This window comes from Triticum dicoccoides, chromosome 6A (assembly GCF_002162155.2).
Source record: "Triticum dicoccoides isolate Atlit2015 ecotype Zavitan chromosome 6A, WEW_v2.0, whole genome shotgun sequence".
Taxonomy (NCBI): Eukaryota; Viridiplantae; Streptophyta; class Magnoliopsida; order Poales; family Poaceae; genus Triticum; species Triticum dicoccoides.
Window position 1 is genome coordinate 26619471 of NC_041390.1, and position 16344 is coordinate 26635814.

A 16344-nucleotide genomic window follows, 5' to 3' on the forward strand; every position below is an offset into this window, starting at 1 on the left:
CAACTCCGCCACCGCCGCCCCGAAGAACAGCCCCGCCCGGCTCCGTCCGCCACCGCCCCGGCCGCACGCCCCTCCCGATGGCGCCGAAGGGAAAGTCGGGCTTCTTCTGCGTGAGGCAGAAGCCCTCCGGCAACTGGGGTGTGGAGTTCTCCGACGCCGGAAGGCTTTGGTGGATCGGCACGTACCCCTCCGCCCACGAGGCCGCGCGTGCCTACGACGTGTCGGTGTGGCGTGCCGAGAGGCCTCGGTCGCACCTCAACTTTCCAGAGATCTAGAGTCGGGCAGAAGCGGAGATGCTTGTGCCGCATGGCATCAACATGAAGGAGATCACGACGAAGAAGAAGAAGACGAAGAAGCCATCGGTTGTCGTCAGTGCTGGCAAGACCGACGAGGAGGCAATGGCGAGGTTTGCTCGGGAGCATCCGGAGTACGTCCAGGCCGAGATGGAGTACTACTGGAAGCATGAGGCGGAGCAGAAGAAGGACGATGAGGCCGGTCCCTCGATGTTGATCCCCATAGAGTCTTCTTCCGAGGAGGACTGGGCAGACTTTGAGGAGGAGGAGGAGGGGTGTGATGAACCGACGAAGGAGGAGTTCTGGGAGCAGTTCCGTAGCTCCGATGAGGAGTAGTTTGAATAAGTAGTAGTTGAATTTGACGTATGAAACTATGTTGAATTTGATGTTTGAACTCTGTTGAATGCACTAGTAGTATGTCGTTTTACATCTTCATTTTGGACCATCTATTAGAGTTGCTATTTTGGACCATCAATTTGGACCATCTGTTGGAGTTGAGCTTTTTTCGAAGCTCCAAAACGCACTTTTTGACGGTTCAAATTTTACATCTCCGGTTTTGGGCCGCCAAATTTTGGACCATGTATTGGAGATGCTCTAAAGGCTACCGATGTTATGATCCGGTGTGTCACCGTGTCCTCACTTCTCGGCATGTTTACTTCGACGAGCATTGTTTTCCTTTTGCATAGGAATAGTTGATGGCACTACCTACGGGAGATGATGCCGCCTTGCCTGGCTCCTCTCGTCGGCATGCTGCCCTGGCCCCTGTCCCGCCAGCCTTGCGAGCCCCCTCGCTGGGCTCGACAGGCACGGCGGCCTCTTCACTGGACGCATCGGGCTCGCCGGCTACGCCGGCCTCTTCGCCAGGCTTGCCAGCCACACCGGCCTCTTCACTGGGCTCCCCGGCCACGCCGGCTTCTTCGTCTGCCACGCCGGGCTCTCCGGGCACGCCGGCTTCGCCGGGCTTTGCCGGCTTCGTCTTCACCAGCACTTTCACCGAGTCAGACGCCCAGCCCGTCATCTTCTGGCGCAACGCCTGGGGCGCCCTCGGTTCCTGCTGCTCTGGCCGCTGTGACACAGCCCGTCAGCCCTCTTACCCGTGCACACATGGGAGTTCATCGGCCGAGTCTGCGCTACTCTGCTGATCAGTATGCCTGCCCAGCTTCTACGGTGTCTCTGTCGCCTCTTCCGACCTTCCCTAGTATGGCTCTTCGTGATCCACTTTGGTACGCAGCGATGAAGGAGGAATTTGAGGCCTTACAGCGCAACGACACTTGGCAGCTCGTTCCCCGTCCTTGGCACTCTAACATGATTACCGGGAAGTGCGTGTTCAAGCATAAGTTTCACCCCGATGGCACACTCGACCGCTATAAGGCCCGTTGGGTGGTCCGGGGTTTTCGACAGCGTGCTGGCATTGACTTCACGGATATGTTCGACCCGATTGTCAAGCCCGGGACGATTCACACTGTCCTTCAGCTCGCAATATCTCGTGCTTGGCTGGTGCATCAGATGGACGTCTCCAATGCATTTCTCCATGGTCATCTCGAGGAGCAGGTGTATTGTCAGCAACCGACTGGGTTCGTCGATGACACTCATCCGGAGCATGTTTGTCCGCTTTCCCGCTCCTTTTACGGGCTCAAGCAGGCTCCCCGCCCTTGGTACCAGCTCATCGTAGAGTTCCTTTGTCAGCTCGGCTTCCACTCCACACGCTCCAATGCTTCGCTGTTCATATACCGACACGGTGGTGCTACCGCCTACCTGCTGCTCTATGTCCATGACATCATCATGACAACTTGGTCTAGTGCTCTCCTTCGACAGCTTACCGATCATCTTCGCGGTGAGTTTGCCATTAAGGACTTGGTTCCTCTGCACTACTTCCTCGGCATCGAGGTTATTCACCGTGCGGATGGCTTCTTTCTCCAATAGCGGAAGTATGCTCATGGGCTTCTTGATCGCGCTGGGATGCTTAATTGCAAACCTGCGTCTATGCCTGTTGAGGGAGTCCTGGATTAGGGGGTGTTCGGGTAGCCGGACTATACCTTCAGCCGGACTCCTGGGCTATGAAGATACAAGATTGAAGACTTCGTCCCGTGTCCGGATGGGACTTTACTTGGCGTGGAAGGCAAGCTTGGCGATGCGTATATTCAAGATCTCCTACCATTGTAACCGCCTCTATGTAACCCTAACCCTATCCGGTGTCTATATAAACCGGAGGGTTGTAGTCCGTAGGCAATCAACTCCATACACAACAATCATACCATAGGCTAGCTTCTAGGGTTTAGCCTCCTTGATCTCATGGTAGATCTACTCTTGTACTACCCATATCATCAATATTAATCAAGCAGGATGTAGGGTTTTACCTCCATCAAGAGGGCCCGAACCTGGGTAAAACATCGTGTTCCCTGCCTCCTGTTACCATACGGCCTAGACACACAGTTCGGGACCCCCTACCCGAGATTGGTGCTTTCATTGAGAGTTCCTCTGTGTCGTCACCTTTAGGCCCGATGGCTCCTTTGATCATCAACAACGATGCGGTCCAGGATGAGACTTTTCTCCCCGGACAGATCTTCGTCTTCGGCGGCTTCGCTCTGCGGGCCAATTCGCTCGGCCACCTGGAGCAGATCAAAAGCTACGCCCCTGGCCATCAAGTCAGGTTTGGAAGCTTAAACTACACGGCTGACATCCGCGGAGACTTGATCTTCGACGGGCTCGAGCCACGGCCAAGCGTGCCGCACTATCTCGAGGGGCATGATCTAGCTCTGCCCCCGGACAGTGTCCTGGAGGCCGCACACGCATCGGTTCCGACCCCTAACTCGGAGCCTATTGCGCCAATCGAGGATGAGCGGTTGGACGTCACCTCGGGGGCTGCGATACTGAAAGCGATCGAGCCGAGCTACAGCCCCGCACTCTGCACGACCCGTGACTCCGAGGATCCGGACTCCTTCCCGGACTCTGAACCCCCTGCGCCCCTGCCAATCGAATCCGATTGGGCGCCGATAATGGAGTTCACCGCCGCAGACATCTTTCAGCATTCGCCTTTTTGGTGACATCCTGAATTCTCTTAAGTCTCTCTCTTTATCAGGAGAGCCCTGGCCGGACTACGGTCAGCAAGGGTGGGATACGGACGATGAGGAAATTAAAAGCCCACCCACCACCCACTTTGTAGCCACTGTCGACAAACTAACCGACATTCTTGACTTCGGCTCCGAAGACATCGACGGCATGGACGACGATGTAGGAGACGAACAGGAACCAGCACCTGTAGGGCGCTGGAAGGCCACCTCGTCATATGACATATATATGGTGGATACTCCAAAAGATGGAGATGGCGATGGAACAGTGGGGGATGACGCCCCCAAGAAACAGCCAAAGCGACGGCGTCAGCGGCGCCGCTCTAAATCCCGCCAAAGCAAAAGCGGTGATTCTGGCACGGGAGATAATACTACCCCGGATAACGCCGAAGAACACCCACCTCAGCAAGATTCGGCACAGGAAGATGGAGAAGCCAGCCCTCATGAGAGAGCGGCAGACCGAGAGGTCGAGGATGATAACTATACGTCTCCCTCCGAAGACGAGGCAAGCCTCGATGACGACGAATTCGTCATACCATCAGACCCCGCCGAACAAGAGCGTTTTAAACGCAGGCTTTTAGCCACGGCAAGCAGCCTCAAGAAAAAGCAGCAACAGCTTAGAGCCGCCCAAGATTTGCTAGCTGACAGATGGACTAAAGTCCTTGCGGCCGAAGAGTATGAACTCGAACGCCCCTCCAAGAGTTACCCGAAGCGCAGGCCGCTACCCCGATCAGAGGAGGAAGCACCTACATGGCAGACCGGCCACCTCACGGCCGTGACAGAGAGGCCTCTCGGCCCTCCACCCAAGCCATGCCCCGACGCCGCTCAAATAAGGCACGGGAAAATGCGCCCGATCTGCGAGACATACTGGAGGATAAGGCAAGACAAACAAGATCGATCTACAGATCGCGCAGGCTCCCTACGGCATGTGACAATGATCTTCACTCTGGATACAACAAATCCGGCCGGGCCGAACACAACAGACATAGCTCTTCTGAGCTGCGTCGTGATATAGCCCAGTACAGAGGCGCCGCACACCCGCTATGCTTCACGAATGAAGTAATGGATCATAAAATCCCAGAGGGTTTCAAACCCGTAACCATCGAATCATACGATGGCATAACAGATCCGGCGGTATGGATCGAGGATTATCTCCTTCACATCCACATGGCACGCGGCGATGATCTACACGCTATCAAATACCTCCCGCTCAAACTTAAAGGACCGGCCCGACATTGGCTTAGCAGCTTGCCAGCAGACTCAATCGGTTCTTGGGAGGACCTGGAAGCCGCATTCCTCGACAACTTCCAGGGCACTTACGTGCGACCACCGGACGCCGACGACTTAAGCCACATAATTCAGCAGCCAGAGGAATCGGCCAGACATTTCTGGACACGGTTTCTAACAAAGAAAAACCAGATAGTCGACTGTCCGGACGTAGAGGCCCTAGCAGCCTTCAAGCATAACATCCGCGACGAGTGGCTTGCCCGGCACCTGGGACAGGAAAAGCCGAAATCCATGGCAGCCCTCACGACACTCATGACCCGCTTTTGTGCGGGAGAAGACAACTGGCTAGCTCGCAGTAACAACTTATCAAAGAACCCTGGTAATTCGGATAGCAAGGACAAAAGTGGCAGGACACGTCGGAATAAGCAAAAACGCCGCGTTAGCAGCGACAACAATGAAGACACGGCAGTCAATGCTGGATTCAAAGGCTATAAATCCGGTCAGCGGAAAAAGCCATTCAAAAAGAATACTCAGGTCCCGTCCAGTTAGGACCAAATACTCTATCGCTTGTGCCAGATACATGGCACCCCCGAAAGGCCAGCCAATCACACTAACAGGGATTGTTGGGTGTTCAAGCAGGCAGACAAGTTAAGGGCCGAAAACAAAGACAAGGGGCTGCACAGCGACGACAAGGAGCCCAAGCCGCTGAACAACAATGGACAGAAGGGCTTTCCCCCACAAGTGCGGACGGTGAACATGATATACGCAACCCACATTCCCAAGCGGGAGCGGAAGCGTGCGCTACCGGACGTATACGCAATAGAGCCAGTCGCCCCAAAGTTCAACCCATGGTCCTCCTGCCCGATCACTTTTGATCGAAGGGACCATCCAGCATCCATCATGGCGGCTTCGCCGCATTGGTTCTCGACCCAATCATCGACGGATTTCATCTCACAAGAGTCCTCATGGACGGCGGCAGCAGCCTGAACCTGCTTTATCAGGATACAGTGCGGAAAATGGGCATAGATCCCTCAAGGATTAAGCCTACAAGAACGACCATTAAAGGCATTATACCAGGTGTAGAAGCCAACTGTACAGGCTCAGTAACACTTGACGTGGTCTTCGGATCCCCGGACAATTTCCGAAGCGAAGAGTTAATCTTCGATATAGCCCCATTTCGCAGCGGCTATCACGCTCTGCTCGGACGAACCGCATTCACAAAGTTCAATGCGGTGCCGCACTACGCATATCTCAAGCTCAAGATGCCAGGCCCTCGAGGAGTAATTACGGTCAACGGAAACACCGAACGCTCCCTCCGTACGGGGGAGCATACGAGGGCTCTCGCAGCGGAGGTACAAAGTAGCCTTCTCAGGCAATTCTCCAGTCCGGCCATTAAAAAGCCATACACTGCCAAGCGCGCCCGGAGTAACCCACAGCAGGACCGCCTGGCACACTCTGAGCAAGCGTAGCAATGCGGCCCCAACCCCAGCTTTCGTGACATAGCGAAACCAGTACCTCGCGTACATAACTACGCCCTTGAAATACCATGGGCACAGGGCAAGGGGCACAATAACGGCACGCCCAAAATACGGCTTAAAACGTACTAGGGGCTGCCGGATTCTTTTTTAATTTTTTCTTACTTTCAGGACTCCATACTTCGGACGACCTGTTCGGCAATTCGACTGCCGCACAAACGATGCAAGATCCAGGGAGGCAGACAAGCCATGCCGCATTATGGAACTTCCAGGTGGTCTCTGTTACGAGCGGTATACCTGTTTTAAATACAATTCCGCGGCCTGCCCTGGTCAGGACATACTAAATAGTCCAATATCTTTTGCTTACTGCACTATTTGTATCGTTCGGCTTTGATAAATAGCCTCTCTATAAACAATGCATAGCTTTCTGTCTATTTTTCGCATTATCATCTTTTCATATATATGTTTATGACATGTTGCACCCGTACACTGTGGTACGGCAAAATACGTTAGGGGCTTTAGTACCCATAAATATGGCGTGAGAAGTCCGTACACTTTCACAAGTGCGGCACCCCAAACTTATAGCACTATATGCATCGGCTCCGAATCATCATTTGGGTCAATAGTTGGGTTTGCCCGGCTCCTATGTTTGGTTGCCTTACGTTCCGCTATATCGGCTAAGGTAGCACTAGGAGAACCACTGCGATTGTGCCCCGGTTGAGCTGGGTTAAGCACCTCAGTGGAGAAAGCTAAAACTGACTGTCATGATATGGCGAGAGACCGGTCGCTGTTCGAGAGGTTTTTCGAGTCCCTAAAGACTTATGCCGCTTCGAGCGAGGAGCCGGCTTTGTCCGGCCAAGGCATGGATAGCGCCCCGAACTTGGTCTTCCGAACTAGGGGCTTCGCCAAAATTTAAAATTATAGAGTTCTATGGCTAAGTGAGAGTGTTCAAGCATTATAGTCCGATAACCTGGTTCGTTGTGCTGAGCGCCTCCCTCGAAGGACCCAACTATGGGAAAAAGAGCGCTCAGGTTTATCTCGAACACCCCAGCACTAGTGGCATGGGGGCAGAAGCCGACGACTGGCCATCTCTCAATTTTTGATAAATAGCCGCACAGAAAGTAATATTTTAAATTCAACAAGCATTGCCTAGCGCATATGAACAAGTTTTTAGCACACAAGATAAACACGAGCGAGTTCATTCAAAAATTACATCCTTGGTACATTCACCCGCCACAAGGCGGGCACCCGCTAGAACATCCTTATTGTAGTTCTTGGGCTTGCGATGCTCCTTCCCCGGCGGCGGCCCGTCCCTCGCAAGCTTCTCACCGTCCAGCTTGCCCCAGTGCACCTTTGCACGGGCAAGGGCCCTACGGGTACCTTCGATGCAGATGGAGCGCTTGATGACCTCGAGCCTTGGACAGCCCTCCACCAGTCGCCGCACCAGGCCGAAGTAGCTCCCAGGCAGGGCCTCTCCGGGCCACAGCCGAACTATGAAGCCCTTCATGGCCTGTTCGGCCGCCTTGTGGAGCTCGACCAGCTGTTTCAGCTGGTCGCTCAAGGGCACATGGTGTCCGGCCTCAGCATACTGAGACCAGAACACCTTCTCCGTCGAGCTTCCCTCTTCGGCTCGGTAGAATGTGGCGGCATCGGATACGCTGCGGAGAAGATCTGCGAATGCCCCTGGAGAGCTCCGGATTCGGGTAAGTAACAAGTACTTCACTTTTATACTTCTGCTTAGCATAAAGAATGCCTTACCCGCCGCTATCTTTTTCATCTCCTCCAACTCTTGGAGGGCCTTTTGGGCTTCGGCCTTGGCAGACTTGGCAGTCTCAAGGGCCGCCGCGAGCTCGAACGCTTGCTTCTTGGACTCAAGCTCCAAACTCTCATGTTTTTTCATGAGAGCCTGAAGCTCCTGCTGCACCTCACCGACCTGGGCCTCAAGTTTCTCTCGCTCGGTGCAATCCACGGGCATTTTCTTTTCGGCCTCGGACAGCGCCTGCTTGAGGGTCGCCACCTCAGTCGTGGCCCCTACAATAAGCAGTACAATCCTGTTATTTTTTGCAATCGCGTCTTTTTATAGGCATTTTTTCTGTAAGGTATTTCTTACCTTCTTTCTCCTCGAGCTGCCGTTTGGCAAGGCCGGGCTCTTGCTCGGTCCGCTCGAGGCCCTGTTTCAGGGCACCCACCTCCGCAGTCAGTGCGGCGGTGGCTAGCAGCGAAGCCTGCATACGCATATTGACTCTTTGTTGTTAGACTCCTGCGAAATTTAATAGATCCTCTATTCGGCTTTTCTTTCCAAACGCCAAACAGAGCATCAGTGGCTACTGTCTATGCAGTTATATTTTTACATATTTTTTACTTACCTCGAAGCCTATTAGAAGGCTAGCGCAAGCTTCACTCAGTCCGCTCTTGGCGGACTGAACCTTCTGGATCACCATACTCATAATAGTACAGTGCTCCTCGTCGATGGAGGCGCCGTCAAGCACCTCCAGCAGATTGTCCGGCACCTCCGGTTGGACGGAGGCTGCCGGCTCAGAAGGCTTACTCCTCTTGGAAGGAGTTCGCCTACCGCGGCCCAGAACTGTTGTTGATTCCGGTGCGGTGTCCGACTCAAAGCCGGACTTGGAGCCCTGGGGGGTCTTGTCCCCTTCACTCCTGGAGTCCGGGAGGTTGCCTTGTGGCTCCTCCAGGACCACCTCCTCCTGCCCCGGGGCTTGTCGCGACGCCACTTCGGCGTCGTCCGCCGTGTGGGGGGAGAAAGTGGGCGGAACTGTGTTCACGTCCGATGAGTCCAGGGAGCCGCCCGACGATTCGTCGACTTCAGTCCGGGGCGGACTGCATAATTACATTCGACATTAGGGAAAGCTGTGCAACAGAGGAACATCATGAGTTACTCTGATATCCGAACTTACGATTTCGCCGGACGCTTGACCCTGTTTGGCCACTCCTCTTCGCCCTCTTCGGCGTCGGGGGAGTAGTCCGGCGGAGGGGTCTTCCATTTTCTAGACCCCTCGGCCTCCCCCGTTGGGGCGGCCTTCCTTTTCTCTCCTCCCTCCGCTGGGGGGGGGAGAGTTTTCTTCTTCCTCCTCCTCGTTTTCATGGGAGGAGGGCGTCTCGGACTCGTCAGATGACGAGTCCGACACCACCATGTTGCGGGCACTCTTTCGAGTCCCTGTGGTCTTCTTCTTCTTGGCCTTCTTCTCTGGCACCACATAAGGCGCCGGAACCAGCAGCTTCACTAGTAGAGCTGGGGCTGGGTCTTCGGGCAGTGGAACCGGACAGTTAATCGGTCCAGATATTGCCCGCCAAGCCTGTCAAAGGTAAGGGAATTTAGATCCCGCATAGAGTCAAACTACGAAAAAAAGCTTAAATATCCTGTAAAAGGTGTAGATGGCTTACCTCGCTAGCGTGACACCGCGAGCTGTATCCGCGGTCCTCGGAAGCGGATGCGGGAGCCTCGGCGCCCTTGAATAGCATCTTCCAGGCGTCTTCGTATGTCGTGTCGAAGAGCCTGCTGAGGGTTTGTTGCTGCACCGGGTCGAACTCCCATAGATTAAAATGCCGTTGTTGGCACGGGAGGATCCGGCGGACGAGCATAACCTGGATTACATTAACAAGCCCGACTGGCTTATTCACCAGGGACTGGATGCATGTTTGCAATCTGGTCACCTCTTTTTCGTCACCCCACGACAGGCCCGTCTCTTTCCAGGACACAAGACGCGTGGGGGGTCCGGATCAGAACTCGGGGGTTGCGGTCCATTTCGGATCGCGCGGCTCGGTGATGTAAAACCACCCGGATTGCCATCCCTTTAGGGTCTCCACAAAAGAGCCCTCGAACCATAGGACGTTGTCCATCTTGCCCGCCATGGCGCCTCCGCACTCACCCTGGCTGCCGCACACCACCTTGGGCTTGACGTTGAAGGTCCTGAGCCAGAGGCCGAAATGAGGGCGGACACGGAGAAAAGCCTCGCACACGACGATAAACGCCGAGATGTTGAGGATGAAGTTCGGGGCCAGATCATGGAAATCCAGGCCGTAGTAGAACATGAGCCCCCGGAAAAATGGGTGGAGTGGAAAACCCAGTCCGCGGAGGAAGTGGGGGAGAAATACTACCCTCTCATGGGGCCTTGGGGTGGGGAGAAGCTGCCCCTCTTCGGGAAGCCGGTGCGCGATGTCCTTGGACTGGTATCCGGCCTTCCTTAGCTTCTTGATTTTGCCCTCCGTGGCGGTAGAGACCATCCACTTGCCTCCCGCTCCGGACATTGCTGGAGAAGGTTCAGGTGGGGAGTGCGGGCTTGGGCGCTGGAGCTCGGGTGCGCAGGAGATGGATAGGCAAAGGAGGAAGAAGGCGTAGGTAAAAAGGTGGATCCTTATCCCCTTATATAGGTAGATGCGGTTGTGCGTCCCCGCCTGCTTAGTAAAACTCGCTTGCCTCCCAAGCGCCGTGATAAGTGGCGCGGTTGGGTTACCCACGTCCGTATTGATGAGAATCCCGTAAAAGGGGGGTACACGATCTCTGCTTTAACAAGACGTGCCAAGGAAACCGCCTCACAAAACACGCTGAGGTGGAAAAGTGAAAACGATTCGAGTGAAGGACTTGGCTGCAGTGTGATGACGCACTGCGGAATACGTCAGCAGATTTGATTTGTGTTAATATTATTCTCTTTATGGCAATATGTGGAAGCTTATTTTGCAGAGCCGGACACTACTCTTGGTGTTTACAATCTTCTATGAAGGACGTGGAGGAGGAACCCGCCTTGCAATGCCGGAGACAATTTGCGCGCCGGACTCGTCGTCATTTAAGCCTGGTTCAGGGGCTACTGAGGGAGTACTGGATTAGGGGGTGTTCGGGTAGCCGGACTATACCTTCAGCCGGACTCCTGGACTATGAAGATACAAGATTGAAGACTTCGTCCCGTGTCCGGATGGGACTTTCCTTCGCGTGGAAGGCAAGCTTGGCGATGCGGATATTCAAGATCTCCTACCATTGTAACCGACTCTATGTAACCCTAACCCTATCCGGTGTCTATATAAACCGGAGGGTTGTAGTCCGTAGGCAATCAACTCCATACACAACAATCATACCATAGGCTAGCTTCTAGGGTTTAGCCTCCTTGATCTCGTGGTAGATCTACTCTTGTACTACCCATATCATCAATATTAATCAAGCTAGACGTAGGGTTTTACCTCCATCAAGAGGGCCCGAACCTGGGTAAAACATCGTGTTCCCTGCCTCCTGTTACCATCCGGCCTAGACGCACAGTTCGGTACCCCCTACCCGAGATCCGCCGGTTTTGACACCGACACCTGTCGACACGAAGGCCAAGCTCTCTGCCACCAAGGGCTCCCCTGCTCCGGATGCTTCGTTTTATCGGTCTATTGTGGGCGCTCTTTAGTATCTCACACTGACACGACTGGAGCTTCAGTATGCTGTCCAGCAGGTCTGCTTACACATGCATGCCCCTCGTGATGCTCACTGGACCACGTCCAAACGTGTTCTCCGTTACATCCGCGGCACCATGGATCTCAGATTGATTCTTCATGCCTCTATTGCTATGGACATCACCGCCTACTCTGATGCTGACTGGAACGGCTGCCCCGACACGCGATGTTCCACCTCAGGGTATTGTGTTTATTTTGGACCGTCCTTGATCTCTTGGTCGTCTAAACGGCATCCCACTATTTGTCGCTCCAGCGCTGAGGCGGAGTATCGAGCGGTGGCTAATGTTGTCGTAGAGTGGTCCTGGCTTCGTCAACTTCTTCATGAGCTCTCTTGTCCTGTCGACAAGGCCACGATTGTCTACTGTGACAACGTCTCCGCGGTTTACCTCTCCGCCAACCCGGTTCATCATCGTCGCACCAAGCATATTGAGCTGGATATTCATTTTGTTCGGGAACAGGTAGCTCTTGGTCATGTTCGCGTTCTCCACGTCCCTACTTCCCAATAGTTTGCAGACATCATGACCAAGGGGTTGCCTACGGCCCCTTTCGAGGAGTTTCGATCTAGCCTTTGCCTCGGCCGTAGCGACGCTTCGACTGTTGGGGGTGTTGAGATGTATATTGCATGTGTGTTTCTTGTACAACAAGTCTACCTCCTTTGTATAGTTGAGGTCTAGACTCCCCTTGTACCTATATATATATATACGTGCATACGCACCCGATGAATATATCGTGAGTTGCACCAATTGTCTACAGCCAGCCAGCCATACAGTATGAGACTATAATCAAACCAATTAGAAGGGGGCTAGAAGTTGCCATGAATAAATTACAGTCACCACCAAGAATTTGGATGCCTGTCGTCGACGGGGGCGTTCACGGGGGAAGAGGAACCGCCTGAGGGTGCGGTCAACGCACCGGCTGGGCCGGCGGGCGATGGGCAGGCAGGGTTCCAAAGGAGGCATTGTTATCGCCAGGTGCATGAGCTAGTCAACCATGTCAGGCTCGTGCTTCGTTAAGCATCCACTGCCGCCGCGGCCGCTGCTCCGGGATTCGTCGTGGTCTTCACCAGATTTGCCGGATCCACCAGCAAGACCATGTGCATGACCTTGAATTCATGCTAGCGCAGTCGCTGGCAAGTACCTCAACCCTTCCACACTCTGGTTCCCCGGATTCGCTGGCAGCCAACATCAGGGAAGAACAAGCACATGAGGAGGGAGAGGAAAAGACTAAGGGTGTTGCAGCTGTGGTGTATAGCAAGGTGTTTCGTGTAAATACGTTTAAGTGGCTATCGGGCATCCCACCTCCTATCTAATCCGTCCATGTATCATCCGGTGGCTCTGGTGGTAAGTTTTCATATTTTCACTGAATTACCATTTTCACCTGAATTAGTATAAATATTTATATTTACTAATTGGATGCACCTTTCGAGCATCTACAATAATCCACGTCATTAAAATTAATATAACCGTTCGATATTAAATTTAATGGTTAAGATATGCTAGAAGACTATGCCTTATTATAGAAGAAAACAACATGTACGTACGGATGAAATCGATGCGTAAAGAAAACTCAAGTAAAGAAAAATCAATTCTCGCTACATACGTGAAACTCATTGAACGCGCACATGCAAAAGACGTCCTAAGCTCCCACGTCCATGAAAGATTAGACATGCACATAAAAAAAGGGTCCTAAGGGCATCTCCAGCCGTTGGCCCCTCAGGACGCATAAAAATCGTCCTCTAGGAGCGAGCCGGCGATACACTCGGCGTTGGGGGCGGTTTTGCGTCCAGTCCTCGCCCCCAGCTCTCCCCCAGGCGCCGAAATTGGCCCACTTTGCAGCCCAATTTCGGCGAATAAACGGCCCATATGGGCGAGAATAGGCCCATATTTGGCGTGGTTTCCCCGTGTCTCAGCGTTCAATTCTCAACACAATTATTTCTTATCACATATTTCATCACAGAAAAATCAAATACTTCAACAAAATAGTACAACAACAAATAGTTCAATACAAATTATATAGTTCAACAAATAAAAACTCGTATTTCATCACACGGCGTCCCCCTTGAGCCTCCATAGGTGCTCAATCAGATCTTTCTGCAGTTGATGATGCACCTGTGGGTCTCGGATCTCCTGACGCATACTGAGATAGGCAGTCCAAGTTGCCGGTAGCTGGTGATCAACTTCGGTTAGAGGACCCTGCCTGTAGTATGGTTCAGTGTCAAACACTGGGTCTTCTTGCTCGCTCTCGATGATCATGTTGTGCAAGATGACACAACAAGTCATGATCTCCCATATTTGATCTTTCGACCAGGTCTGAGCAGGGTACAGAACAACAGCGAATCGAGATTGGAGCACACCAAATGCCCGCTCGACATCCTTCCGGCAAGCCTCCTGCACTTTCTCAAACCAGGCGTTCTTGCCTCCTGGCACAGGGTTTGATATCGTCTTCACAAATGTCGACCATCTCGGATAGATGCCATCTGCTAGGTAGTACCCCTTGTTGTATTGGTGCCCATTGATCTCAAAGTTCACCGGAGGAGAATGGCTCTCAACGAGCTTGGCAAAAACAGGAGAGCACTGCAACACGTTGATGTCATTGTGAGTTCTTGGCATACCAAAGAAGGAGTGCCAAATCCAGAGGTCCTGTGTGGCTACCGCCTCAAGCACCACACTGCAACCGCCTTTGGCGCCTTTGTACATCCCCTGCCAACCAAATGGGCAGTTCTTCCATTTCCAATGCATGCAGTCGATGCTTCCAAGCATCCCAGGAAATCCTCTTGCTACATTCTGGGCTAGGATCCGAGCAGTGTCTTCCGCGTTGGGTGTTCTCAAGTATTGTGGCCCAAACACTGCCACCACTGCCAGACAGAACTTGTAGAAACACTCTATGCTGGTGGACTCGGCCATGTGCCCATAGTCGTCGAGTGAATCACTCAGAGCTCCATATGCAAGCATCCTCATCGCTGTCATGCACTTCTGGATGGAGGTGAATCCAAGAGCGCCAGTGCAATCCATCTTGCACTTGAAGTAGTTGTTGAACTCCCGGATGGAATTCACAATACTGAGGAAGAGCTTTAGGCTCATCCGATAACAGCGCCGAAATATTCTCTCTCCATGAAGTGGAGCATCGGCGAAGTAGTCGGAGTAGAGCATGCAGTAGCCTTGCAGACGATGCCGGTTCTTTGCTTTCACCCGCCCCGGCGCCGAGCCACCTCGCCACTGCTTTTCATTGCTCGCCAGCAGCTGGGCGAGGGCGGCGAGCACCATCAGATGCTCTTCTTCCTGGACGTCGGCCGCGGCTTCCTCCTCCAGCAGCGCGGCGAGCTCTTCCTCCTCATCCGAGTCCATCGCCGAGACAGGCAAAACGCCGAACACCTTGCGCTCGGTGGGCGTGTACCCGCTGTTAAACCGCGCCTCCGCGGCCGGAAACGGCGGCTGGAAACGCCCAGCTGCTGTGGGAGGGGCTGCCGCGGCGAAGCGCTGCTATTTTCCGGCGGGGAATGGCTATCTAGCGGAGTAGGGCGGCGGCCGTCGCCAGGATATAGCTAGTGGTGGCCGAGGGCGCGGGGGGTGCGAGGCGAGTCGGGGGAAGAAACCCTTGACTTTTCCCCTGTCGGTGTGGGCCAGGCGTGCTTTTCCCTAGCGCCGGAGCCTCCAACGGCTCCCCAGCGCGCCGGGTTCGGCCTGTGACCGTCGGGCGGAAAAAAGGTCCGAACCGGCGTTTTTCGGCGTCCTGGGAACGCGACTGGGCCGTTTTTTCGGCGCCGGCGCCGAAAAAGTGGCCTGGGAAGGCCTGTTGCGGGCGCGGCTGGAGATGCCCTAAATGCCCACGCCCAGGTTCCCAGAAAAAGTACGTGGCTACAAAACAAAAAAAAAATATGCACGGCCCAAGCTACAAAAAGATCAAACATCAATTCCTAGGGAAATATAAAAACTACTTACCAGTCTGCTTAGTAGACAAAGAAAAACTACAGTACATCCACTAAAAAAACTACGCGTACAAATTATGCGTCCTCAAGCGCCAGCTAACAAAAACTGCGCCGACAAAAAACAAAATGAATCTATGCCTGATTAAAAAATAAATCTCAATGTACAAAAAGAAGGCCTTGCCGAGTAAAATAAATTAGGCAACTTACAAAATTCTCGCCCCAATAGCTTCTTGATACACCACTACCAATGTCATATACTTTGATATTTGAAATCTTCTAATTATCACATGAGTAGACAAATATACATAAATTGTTATGCATAAAAAATATGAATATAATCATCTTAATAAATATCAATTGAAGGAATATCATTCTTCAAAGGCAGATTCTTGAATAGGGTTGTTTCACAACCGCATCCATTAGTTTAAAAGTTTATCTTGCGCGCTGACCCATGTTGCAAGTTCCACCGCGATCTGGCTGGCCAAACCGACCCTACCGTGGTGCGTGTAGGTTCCATCCCACGCTGCATTAGCAAATCAACCGTACTTTGCCATCCCTCTGTAGTGATCTTAACCATATGTGTTACGATTCTCAAGTCCATACTAGTTGAAAGTAGAAGAAACTATCTCTGTGTGGTAATAGCATGCATTATATAGTAATAACATGCACTCTTTGTAGTAAAAGCATTTACTAGCAATCCCACGTGCATTTGGCAATCAACAGTGATTTGGCATCCATCAATAGTAATCGAGCCATATGGTTTACGATTCCTATATACAGTACCAGTAATCGAGCCATACTAGTTAATTGTAAAAATTTGTCTTTGTGTGGTAAGAGCATGCATGTGTGTGGTAATAGCATGCACTCTTTGTTATAAAGCATTAGAGCATCTCCAGCCGCGCGCCCCCAAC

At 52.8% G+C, this 16344-nt stretch overlaps 1 pseudogene; it reads left to right on the forward strand.

Moving 5' to 3' along the window:
- The first annotated feature begins 77 nt into the window (after positions 1 to 77).
- On the forward strand, positions 78 to 629 carry LOC119315541 (annotated as a pseudogene).
- The last annotated feature ends 15715 nt before the right edge of the window (positions 630 to 16344 follow it).